The sequence below is a fragment of the Lissotriton vulgaris genome, chromosome 9 (genome assembly GCF_964263255.1).
Source record: "Lissotriton vulgaris chromosome 9, aLisVul1.2, whole genome shotgun sequence".
NCBI lineage: Eukaryota > Metazoa > Chordata > Amphibia > Caudata > Salamandridae > Lissotriton > Lissotriton vulgaris.
The window spans coordinates 253,573,526-253,585,823 of NC_141697.1; the positions used below are offsets into that span (position 1 = coordinate 253,573,526).

The window sequence follows — 12,298 nt, forward strand, 5'->3', positions numbered from 1 at the left end:
ACCTTCGTGGGACAGCTCGCACCTCCAACCTGGTCGCCGACAACGCCTCCTGGTCCGTGAGACTGCAGAGCCTAGCGTCGCCCACTCACCTAGTCGAGGTGACGATCATCCGGTGCCCTCCTGGTACCCTCTGACTACTGGCTAGTAGTTACGAACTTGGTCCCCTCTGCTTTCAGGTATCATCCATCTCTGATCCAGGCTTGGATCTCTACGAACTATCTCCACTGGTCGCCGGCCAGCAACTCCTTCCTTCCGGCTCCTGGTTCGTCAGCGAAGACTCCCGACGTCTGTGCAAGACTTATGCAGCCGCAGCCCCTGGGCTAGGTAACTTCGGCATTTCGGTGCCCGCATAGCCTCCTTAACTAAGGGTCCCGAGGTCCTCTCGCTTCCGACTTGCCTTATCGGGTCCGCCCGAGAACACTAAACTTTCTGTGCCCTCGAGCATTTGTATAGATTGTGCACTTGAAGTATTTTCCTAAGAGGTTTGTTGTGTGCTTAGTACCCAGTCCTCATAAAGAGTACAGGGCTGTTGTGATTCTAATAAATACACTGTTTATTTTCATAACACTTGTGTGGTGTCCTTTCACTTGGTGTTCAAGGGGTATGTGATGGTATAACAGCTGGCTTAACACGCCCTCTAGAGTTTAGCCCGAAGACTGCTCGTATCCACGCTACTAGGATAGCTGGTCTAAGGTTGACTTACAACCAATCACCATAAGGGTCGTTTGGACTGATGCATAGTGATCACTAGAATAGTGAGCACTGCATATCAGGCCAACTTCTCACACCACCAGCCAACAATAAGCGAATACTCGGAAAGATCAACACATCTGATGTTCTTACAGTGCATACATATCTCCTAATCAGAGCCTGAACAAAGTGAAAAGCTGCCTCTCTTAAGGATGAGTGAAGTGCTAACAAGGTGTGAGCCTTTGTTTCCCCTCTGCTGCATTTGCTTCTAGGTGTGAGGCTCATGTGAGAAGTTGGCCTGATATATGATGTCTCCAATTCTGGGGGCACCTCGTATCAGTCCAAACAATCCCTTATGGTGTCAGGTTGTAAGTCAACCTTATAGACAAGCTATCCTAAGGGTAGCAAGTACTAAGCAGCCTTAATGGCTTAACTCAAGAGGTCGTGTTAAGCGAGCTGTTTTACCAATCACAATCCTGTAATATCGATTGAAAGGACACCACACAAGTTATATACTATAAAAATATATGTATTTATTACTAGAATAATGCTCTATACTCTTTATGAATCTAGAAGCACAAGCGTTTAAACAAAAGCACAGTTAAACATATAGAAGATGCACAATTATGGATGAGGCCGGGGGGCCATGCAAACCATATATCAAAAAAGTGGTATAAGTATCACTAATCAAACAGTGGTCAAGCCTAGGGCCTGGGGAATCGCTGGGAGTAGTCGGGACTAGCAATGCTGAAGTCGGGAAAAGCCTGCGGGATTGGGTGCAGCGCTTAAAGCACACACATGCACCAATGTAAAGTCAATGGTGCATAAAAGTTATAGAGTTACTGTAAAAGGAGACTTCCGCTTAACCTAGAAGGACGAAACTTAAGACACATATACTAGAGGTGTGTACCAGTACAGGAGCACCAGCGTTGCTGAGTTGCCTCACCCACAGGAAGCGGGTGCACGGGTGCAAAGTAGTGTCGGGCTTCGTCACGCAGGTTGCTGGTGCCTGAAGATGAAGATGCTGCAGGCGTCGTGAAGAGAAGTGTCCGGTGTGATCCAAGGGTGGATCTAAGATAAAGATGATCTGAAAGCAGAGGGTACAGAGTCTGGGTCACTCAGCAGTGACCAGGGTGGAACCAGGAAGGAACCAGGCAATGTCGGGCGCAATCAGGTCGATGTCGTGAAGCTTGTCTCCGCTGCCACGTGGACTCTGGGGCACCGAGGATGTCCAGGAGTGGATCACGAGCTGTCCCACAAAGGCTCTCGCTGTCGGCGGTGTTGGCTTCCGGATTGGAGCAAACACCCCTTGGCAAGCGCAACCCACGCAGGATTCGAAGATCGGTTAATACTCGGACCAGGAGGGTCAGAGCGGGTGCTCCTTTTCAGGGGAGCAAGGGCAAGTCTGGAGCAACCAGACTCACAAGTTAGATTTCAAGGTTCGTCGGTACTGGGGCCGCTAGCCAACGGGCAAGCGACCAGACCAACGCGTTGAGCCAAAAGATGCAGAAGGGCCCCACGCAGCACTCGGTGAGTGTAGAGGGGTGAGCTTCAGTGCAAGAGTGGCTTAGGGCTGGGGCTTCTCAACCCCCAATGCACAGCTTCCAGGGTGCCTCGGGAGCTGCACGGTCAGCGCCTCGTGGTCTTTCCAAGATGGCGGACCCCACGCTTCAGGTCGCCTCCACGGGTCTCAGCTCTGCAGGGACTGTGAATCGGGCTGTTAGAAGGCAGGCACGCTGGGTCTTGTCAATCTCTGTTGCTCGAGTTCCGGCGGGAACTGCAACAAAGCAAACGTCGAGGTGCTGGATGGTGCCTGTTTGCACAGGGTGGTCACTTTTTCACCACAAGGGAGATTCTTCAGTCTTCTACGTCGAGTAGGATGTCGAAGGGTCCAGAGTTTCGTTTCATAAGTTTCAGTCAGGATAATCTGAGTGTGTTGGCACTGCTCCCATTCTTATACCAATCTTGGGGGCTGGATTACCTGCTAGGTCCCTCCTATGGGTGGGACCAAGGAAGGGGGTGGTTATACCCCTTTCCCTTTGTCCAGGGTCGCGCTGGGACTGGGGCTGGTGTGCCCCAGAACCGGTTTGACCGGATTATGCAGGGGGAAGCCTTGTGCGCCCCAGGCACTGTCTAGTTTCTTTCAGCCCTCCCTGCCCCAATACACTATCTCCTGCCTGGGGTGGTGTAGCACCTCCCTGCGACAGGAAACCCTTTGTCCAGGCCTCCTCTGCCAAGTTTCGGTCAGCAGCAGGAGGTCAGACTTGTGTCGGTGGCAGCAGCATCCATTTTGTGATGCTGAGGCTCTGGTTAGTATTAACCGCGTTTCAGTAAAGTAACATGTCTTCTCCCTCTAGAAGGGTGGAATGCTATCCCCGTCGACAGGACTGTTTAGGGGATAGTATTCCAAATCGTATGACACCTTACACAACATGTTTTGATAAGCCAAACCAAAGTTAGCACATAACCGCGATGGATTATAATGCACTTAAGAGTATATGGTATGGCATATTCCCGGAACAGCTAAGGAAGTTGTTCCCGACAGCTGCAGACAGGCTCAGCTCATGCTCGAGCACCATCTCATGTAAAACCAAGCACTCTGCCTCCAGGATTGATAAGGCCTGCCATAGGAGTGACTTATAGGTTTATATGTGTCCAGATATAGGTTTAGATATAGGTATACTATATCTAAGCAAGGGATGATTACACCAAATTGCCCCAGCTGAGTGATCAGCCAGTTGTGTCAATTTAAGAACCAGCCAGGGGTGGCAAAAGCTATCCTGCAGCCCCTGGTAGGCCTTGCATGCACCTATGCCCCTGGCACCTATAGTGCACTGTATAGGGGCTGACAAGGTGTCCAGTACCAAATTGGTTATGCACCTAGGGTGCATGGAGTCCATTTTAAGGAGAGAGCAGATAGCCTGGGGCCCTGATTAGCAGGGAACCAGGCCAACTAAGTCGAAAATCAGCTAAACACAAGGCAAAAAATCTGGGGTAACCATAGTCAGGTGTCCACCTTCCTACAGCTCATGACTGCTGTCAGCCAGGAGACTCAAAGAAAAGGAGGCCTGATGACCCCTAAAATTCGGCCTTTGTTATGGGCCCAGCAGGAGTCAGAACTAAGAGAGCCCCATCGGGTCCCCGTCTGCACGTTGTTGTAGATCAAAAGCAGATAACAACGTGCAGACGCTGCTGAAAGTGTCCCGGTGTTTGTAAATTACACTGGGACAAATTCAGCACATTATTCAGCCGGGACGCTCCGTTGCTGGGGCAGCTGTGCGCTCTATAAACTATCTTAGAATAACATTCAGTGGGGCCCAACTTCTTGGCAGGGTGAATGGCGTCCACCCTGTGAAAAAGTGGGCGGATGTCATCCATCCGCGTGTACCCCTGACACGGCCCTGATGTTCCCCTGCCCTGAGTACCTAACTGCTTGTATCTGGTACGTACATGCCAACAGACCCGATTTTAGGCAGGAGACTCATGGTTTTTGAAGCATAAATGGCTAAAGTTTTTGCTGTTTACAACCTGAATTTGCCTCAGCTTCAATAGAAGTTAATGGGGGAAAATAAATTCCCCTGATTTCTTCAAAATCTCCAGCTTTCCTGTTCGGAAATGTTGCCATGTATGCTGGTATTGTGGTTTTCAATTCTGAGATAGTACCTACACAGGTAATCCTAACATTTCAAAATGGGACCTGGCTCTGTGCAATGCAATTGGTATTCTCCAGGTCATTTCCCCGCAGATAACCTACTGGCAATGCTGGAATCATAGCTATTCTCAGAGAACCAAAGATCCTACCCCTCTCCAGGGGGACCAAAGCCACTGGATAGTAGCTAAGCCGGTTGTCAGGGATTATTTGCTCTGAATACACCAGATGACACCTAACAGTGATAATGCTGGCTCCTGTGTTTCTCAGAGCCTCCACCTTCTGCTAATTGATGGTAAGCTACTGCCTGTCCTTTTTAGTGTTATCAGCTCATGAAACTAAATAGGATAATCTCCTCCCCTAGCCCTACACTGGCAATGCCATTTGTTGGCCCATCAGTGGAGGGTTGCTTTTTTGGGGGACAGGTGTCACCCTCCTTCTTGTATCCTTACTTGAGATAGTCATAGCACCAAGACTGGTAATGCCTCATGGGGTTCTCCCCATCAACTCCTCACTACATGGTTAGAACAGGAATGAGACTCCCTCTCCTGACATTTTTTGGGGGCTTTAGAGAGCTCACTTTTGTTATCTTTGTTCTACCCTTCATTTTGTTGGTGGGAACCTGGTCCACCTTTCTTCGGGTCCTCCAAGATACCTTGTTTTACACTTTGGTAGTCATTCAGAGGCCAGCATCCTTCCCAATCTCTCTGGGAACAGTTAGCTTGGAATTAATTAGGTGCTGGTGAAACTCTGCAAAACAATTACTCAAAATGTGCTCCTTCATCCTCAAACTATAAAGCCCATTATAATAATTTACTTTGCTGTCCTTCAACCAACCATCTATTGCCTCACTGAAAGAATCCACAAAATTAACCAATGACCAGTGTGTCTCCTTCTGGAGATCCCAACATTTCAGGCAACACTTTTCTAGGGTTAAACCAAACTTAGTAAAAAGAGCTTCCTTGATGACTGCATATGTCATCAAGTCAGCTACCACATGGGTCAAAAGGTATCCCCCTTGGAAAAGGCATGCACTTCCAAATACTAGCCCCCCAGTCCTCCTCTGGATCTCTATGTATACTTAGGGCCACCTCATATGCTGCAAACCAAGTACCTATGTCATCCCCTTCACATAGCTAAGCACCAGGGCTTTGAGGATGTAGACTCTTTCACCTCTCCCAGGTACTTCATTGTCACTGTCACTGTCACCATCATCATTGGACTTAAAGACCCCCCTGGGCTTCAGGCCCAGCTTTCTATGGCTTCTCTCTTCGGCCAGCAGAATTTTCTTTTCCTCCAGAGCCAACATTTTCTTCTACAGGGCCAGGTCTGTTGCTGATGCTGCCTTCTTCACTTCCAGGGTTATCTCTGCCACAGCCTTGTTTCCCTTAAAGCCTAGGGAACCCAGTTTCTGCTTCAACTCCCTCTCCGCCCACCAGTCCTCCAACTCTTAATGGGTCAAACGCGAAACAACACCCTGTTCCCTGCTCTGGCCATTGCAGATGATCTACCCCTGTGCCTCTTCAATGTCATTTTTGTTTCCTTTCTCCAACTCCTCCTCTTCATCCTCATTCACTTGTTCCTGTAGGGTGGATTGCAGCATGTGCACTAACTTCCATGCCCTGAAAGCAATCTGTGAGTCATTCTTATTGGATCCTGTCACCAGCTTTAAAACTATAAAATACATTTTTGATGGGGCGTTAATAAGGGAGTTTTGATTTGAAATTACATCATGGATTGATACTGCAAAACACAAGTCCTGGATCCCACCACTGAACACCAATGTAAGCAACTACCCACCTCAAGCAATAATCACAACCCTTGTCAGAGTGAACCCTCAAGTCACTAAGTTAACCTGTGTTCAACCCTGTGACAGGCTGTAAGCATGATCACAAATGGGATTCATTAATTATAAGGTGAAGTTTATTTACAATATTATGGTTTGTCACAATCTCAGAAAATGATTCTCTTGTCCTTCTTCCTGTGCCAAGTTCCTTCAAAACTGCGGTAAAATGCAGGTTCTTTCACCTCTAACCCTGTATGGGTGGTCATAGTCCATCGGGGGAAAAAGAAAAGAAAAAGGCACTGAGTATGCTGGCCTTAAATTAGCATGTGTTTCCCTTCACCGTCACCCTCATGAATCAACACAATTATTTATTTTGTGCCACTGAGAACCTGAGCGGTTTGAATATCATACTTATAAAAACCAATCACCCCCAGGAGTTAGTGTGTCTGTGAATGTTATTTTGGGTGCCTGAATGCCCCACCTTTGCCCTTAGAATTCTGTAAGCAAAGTCAACACTCGCCTGATGCCACAGCCCCAGGAGAGAGCTGTGGCCTTAAAGCCTTGTGCACCTTTCTTCCTCCAAACCTCCCCTGGTGTAGGACTCACCTCCACTCTTTTCCTGGTCTTTGTTCAACTGAGATGATACTTTTGGCTCTATGCTCATCTGCTTCTCTTCCTTGCTCTGGATGACTCTTGACTCTCTTCCTATTCCGCCGTCCTCCAAGTTCGGTAGCTCTCCATCTTCTCATCTCTGGCCGCTGAAACGTCCTGTGGATTCTCTGCCTCATCTCTGTCGGCTTTACTGCTCTCCTCACCTTGCCATTGCACGTCGCTTACCAGTTGACTCTCTGTCAGCGTTTCCTGGTTCACTTCGCGTTCATTCAGACTCCACCTTTCATACTCTCTCGATTGTTCCAACTTCTGGGTCTCTTGCCTTGCGTCAGCCACTAGTAAGCTGACCTCTTCCGTCCTAGTTTCATCCGTTGTAGCCATGTTGCAGTACTTTAAGTCATTCCGTGTGTCCAGCAATCTCTAATGACAAACTCCCTGGTAGTTATGGCACAGAGCTGACACCTTTAACTTAGGGCATTGTGTAAAGTATTTATGAAGAACCAAAACTGTAATAAAGTTGAACGGAAAAACAATTAAAATCTAAAAATGAATTAGAAAAATAGAGTAACATTTAACAAAGAAAATGACACCCCATGACAAAAATCCAGGAAAGGGAACCAGGATTCAAATGTTTATAGTTTTAAGTAGGAATAGCGACAATAAGCATAAAGTGCCATTGATAGTCCATGGTCGCGTTAGTCTGGGACTTATGTGCAATTTGATGATAACTGCGATAGACAACAGGTCGGATACACCAATCACATTTATCCTGGTCAAATATTTTACCTTCTGATTTTAGCACTTTCAGTCCCAATCCACCAGAGAAGCACACTTCTAAAGACCTCCAGGACCTACAGGGAAACTCTTAGAGACTCACATTGTGTCAGGCAGACAGGGCCGGACTGGGAACCAAAAACGGCCCTGTAATAAAATCGGCCCCCAGGGGCCCAAAACTGGCCCCCACCCATGCGGCGCACCGGGGGATTGCCTGGTGCCCGCTATGGCCAGTCCGGGCCTGCAGGCAGAGGCCAAACAGTAAGGTCCAGTCTAGATCCTGTTGCCACTGGCCAGCTGGTAAGTTGCAGGAAAAGGCCTATTATAGCTTGTTCTGTCCCTGTAGCTTTAGCAGGAGGTAAACTTTACGATCCTTGGAGTCCACTTCTTTGTTCTGGTTACAGAAGAATAGAGGTCCAGTCATTTCAGGGCTCTGCTCAGATTGCAGACAGCAGGTACAGGTCTCTTTTGTTATTCCGCAGGTCGAGGAGTGTTCTGAGGTGGGTGCCTGGAAATACTACTTTTATACCTGACACGAGGTAGGGGATGAGAATGACTTCTTGGCAAGCCCTAACTAATGGGCTAAAAGTTCTCATGCTCATTACCTCCTCGTTAGTCTTCCTCGCCACATGACTTACATAGTGAGCTGCAGCTCCACACCAGAACCCTCCAAAGCAAAAAGTTAGCCTCCCATGCCTCCCATCCCCTCCCAAGATGGCCGACCCTTACCACCTGACCTCTATAAGAGGATGGCCGGCCCAACCTATCAGCCTGTTTTTTTTGTTCTGCGCGTCATTTCTCTCCAGATGCGTCTTCAGGTAAGTGGCGCCTGCACTAGCTGGTGCCTGGGTCTCGGGTTGGAGGTCCTGCTCTAGCGGACCCTAGGGTCTTGGACTCTTCCCCCCCTTCCCCCCGGTGTGTTTTTTTGCCGGTTGGGCTCTGCTCCTGAGGGCCGTGGGTTTTCCATGGGCGGGGTAGCCGGGGTACTGTTTGGGCGGGAGGCCGGCGCCCTGCTGTGCCTCCGCTGTGCCCTTTTGTACTGTGCCTGGTTGTTGCCGCCCGCCTGCCTTTCATTGCGCTGCGGCGGTCCTCCCCCCTTCCTTCCCCCGGTCCTTTTTTTTGGAGCCCGGTTTGGCCCTGCTTTAGCAGGCCGTGGGTCAATTTGAGGGGGCGGGCAGGGTCTGGGGCTCCTGTTTGTGCACCCCTTTTCTGCCCTCGCCTCGCACTGTGTCGGAGTTCTTGCTCTGTCTCACGCCCGTACCCTTCGCTCACAGTTGTGTTTGGGACCTCCCGGGATGTTGTGGCCTACTGTGTCCATGCTGCCGGAATCCTTTCCGGGTTTGGTCCTACTCTGTCTTTCGTCCCACAGGTTTATGGCACGAGTACACCTGTGATGTATCCCATGGGCTGGCACATTGGTTTTGCCAAGTGCGGTTTGTGTTTCGGTCTTCTCCCACCATTTCTTTAGGTATTTGGGGGGTCGACGGGCGCTTGTTGTACACGCCTTGATGGCGGGGTTTCTGTGCCAGTTGGGGAGCGTTAGTTTGGTGGTCTCACGGTCCTCCGTTACCGGGTTTCTGCGTGTGGTCTCCTTTTTTGGTATGCGAGTTCCCCTCTCCCCTGCGCTTCGGCGGCACGTATGCTATTACTCTGCCGGCGGCTCTGCTACCCTGTTGCGATAGTGTTCCCGCTCTCACGGGCTTACCTTAGGCGGATGTTGGCTGCCCCCGGCTCCGTTTCCGGGGGGCGGCTGGGCTCAGTTTCTTGCACCGCCATATTCAGGGGCCTCCATGTTTCCCTCGCCTCGGTCCGGGGACGGAGCCGGGCGCCTCCGGCTTCCTTCGGGATTGGCGGAGTCGGCTGGGTTTCCTCCAACTGGATTCAGCCGTTGCCGAGGTCAGGTGTGTTGTCCTGTATGGAGTTTTGCTCCTGTGGGCTCGCACGCGTATTGCTAATTCTTGGTGTGCGTGAAGCCTGTGCAGTTTTTTAATGTATTGCGCTGAGTGCTTATTGCTTCTCGGCCTTTTGGCGCCAGTCGTGTGTTGTCTCTGTTCTTATCTGTTTGATCTCTGACTCGTCCTCTATCTGGGGCCCGTTTGTTGGATTTATTGTGCGGCGCTCTAATGCCCGTTGGGGTGTTTTTTCCTCCATTCACGGGTTATTGGGTCACCTGATGATTGCAGCCGTTGCCTGTGCGGTGATTCGGCGTCAGGTGTGGTCGCTTGTGTGCTATTTCGGTGTTTTGTTTGACATTTCTTGCACGCTGTATTGTCACGTTGCATGTGCCTGTCTTCCTTCTAGGGTCGATTCTTCGTCTGCTATGTCGTCTGATTTGCCAGATTGGCCTAGGGCGCTGCTTTGGGCTCGCTCTCTTGGAGTCTTACGTTCTTGTCACCCTTCTGTCTGATATTTCCCTGTTTGGTGCCTGTGGCCTTGCCTCCCCGGAAGCCCCTTATCTCGTCTGCTCTTGGTCCGAGTCTGGCGGCTCAGTGGTCTGATGCATCTACTTCTGGTGCCTGCTTTCGGCCTCATGGTCATGGGTTCAATCCCGGCGGGTCCACTCAGCCTTTCTTCCGTTGAGGTCAGTGCACTTTTGTTCCATTACATTGGTTTGCATTGTACGTCTGTTATTTCAGCGGCCAAGTTGCCCCGTTGCTGGTGTGCTTGTGTGCTTTCTGTGGTTGGGCCTGTTTGGTGCCTGGATGGAGACTGCCTGGGTATGCCTGGTGCTGTACGCTACCATGGTGCTGTGGCTCAGTGGGGTGCCTTGGGCCTCTGATGACATAGTCCTCCACGGGCCATGGGTTTTACTCCCGGCGTGTCCACTCTGCCCTTCTTCCGTCTTGGGTTGGTAGGGTGAGTGCCTTTGTGTGGTGTCGCATCTTTCGTCTGTTGTTCTGTGCCTGGATGCCCGTAGTGGTGCACGTGCGCTTTACGCTTACACGTCTGGCCATTTTTTTGGGTTCGTGTTTTCTGGGGTTGTTTCTGCTCCGGTGTTTACGCTGTTTGCGTGTTGGCACATGTGGCAATGGGTTTTTGGGCCTCCGGGACTCCCGTTCCCGCCGTTGTGCTGTCCTGTTCGGTTCCCTGGTGGGGGGTTCATGGGGCTGTGGGCTGGCTCGTGCATGCTGCTGGCTGCGGTTGGCACCTGTCCGCCCGTCTCTGGGCTACTTCGGTGGTGCTCCTGGTGTGTTTTTTTCTGGCTCTTCTGCTCCTGGCTGGCTCGCTGTCTAGTCGGGCGGCTCCTGCACCCATGTCCAGTTGGTTTTCTGCTGTCCCATGCTTCTCGCCTCCTGGGGTCTGAGTCTGTTGTGGGCCTACGGCCATACCACCCTGAAAGCACCTGATATCAGAGGTTAAGCAGGGTCGGGCCTGGTTAGTGCCTGGATGGGAGACCGCCTGGGATTCCTGGTGCTGTAGGCTATCCTTCTGTCGCCTCCCCTCTCATACTGTGTGGCGCGGTTCCTTGGCTCCTGCCCTCTGCCTGCCTGCTCCGGTGGTCGGTTCTGGGGCTCCCCTGCTCCTGTCCTTGGGACTGTGGCTCTTTGGTTGCCCTGCTTGGTCGGGCCGGGGATTCGGTGTCCCCCTCTGGTGGGGTGTGAGTTCTTCCTTTTTTTGTTGCCGGGTGGCTTTTGGCAGTCGCGCTGGACCTTCTGTGTCATGCTACCTTGGTGGGGCCTTCCCCGGGTCGTCTTTTGGTCTGGCCCTTCCTTGGTTCTTTTTGCCCCCGACCCTTTCCGCTCTGTTGCCTCGTTTTCCTGGGTGTGTGCGGGGTTCGCCCCTGTTGGCTTTTGGCGCGTTGCTGCTGTCCTTGCCTGGGTCATTTTTGGTTCCGGACGTTTTGGCCCTGTTTGCTCATGTTCTCATCGGCTCTCCTTCGGTGTTTATGGGTCGGGCCTCTTTGGTGCCTGGTTCGGGGGTCACCTAGGTCCGTCTGGTCCTGTCTGCTTCCTTTGGGTCACCTGTTTTGGCTCTTTGGCCTTCACGTCCGGGCTCCCGGCTTTCCACTTCCTGGGGTCCCTTTTTCCTCCTAGGATTCTGGGCTTGTTTGGCCTGGCCAGGTTTTTTGCCCTGTTTGTGGTGCCCCCCTGGGTACGTCTCCGTCGGCTTCGGCGGTGCTTGCCTTGGATCCTGTTGCTCTTTGGTCCTTGCTTTGCCTCTTGGGGCGCGGGTTTTGTGTCCTGCCCCTGCTTTCTCTTCCCTTGCTGGTTTTTGTTTCTGGCAGTGCTGTGGGGTTTCTTGGCGGGGCCCTGCGCTTCCGGTGTGGGTTGTGTCCTCGTTTTTCTTTTTCCCCTGGTTTTGGGGTCCCGGGTCCTGTTGGCTCTGGTGGCTCCCTGGGTGTCTTGTCTTGGCTCGGACTCGTCTTCGCCCTGCCCTTCTGTTCTTCACGCCTTCAGTGTGTTGCTACCGCGCTCCTATGCCAGTCGATTCTTCTTTGTCTCGCTGGGCTGGGCCTGGTTGTGGGCTGGCTGTCTGTTTAGCAGCCTGGGTGCTCTCTTCGGCGGCTCGCTCCCTTCTTGTGTTTCTTCCTGGGCCGGTTTGCTTGGTCCCTGTGCGGGGTGTTTCCGTACCGGGCCGGTTGGCTATTTCTGCCTCTTCTCCTCCCTTCTGGCCGTGGGCGGGCCTGTGGGTTTTTGGTTTTTCTCCTTTGCCTGGTTGGTTCTCCTCCGGGTCTCTTCGGTGTCGTTTCCGGCTTCTTCCTGGGTTCGTTTTCCCTGGTGCCTGCCAGGATTCTCTCCTTGGAGTCGCGGTCCCTTCCGGGGGTCCTTTGTGTGATGGGGTTTGTC

At 51.5% G+C, this 12,298-nt stretch overlaps 1 pseudogene; it reads left to right on the forward strand.

Annotated features, from left to right (window-relative positions):
- The first annotated feature begins 10,826 nt into the window (after positions 1 to 10,826).
- Positions 10,827 to 10,934, forward strand: LOC147689950 (5S ribosomal RNA; annotated as a pseudogene).
- The last annotated feature ends 1,364 nt before the right edge of the window (positions 10,935 to 12,298 follow it).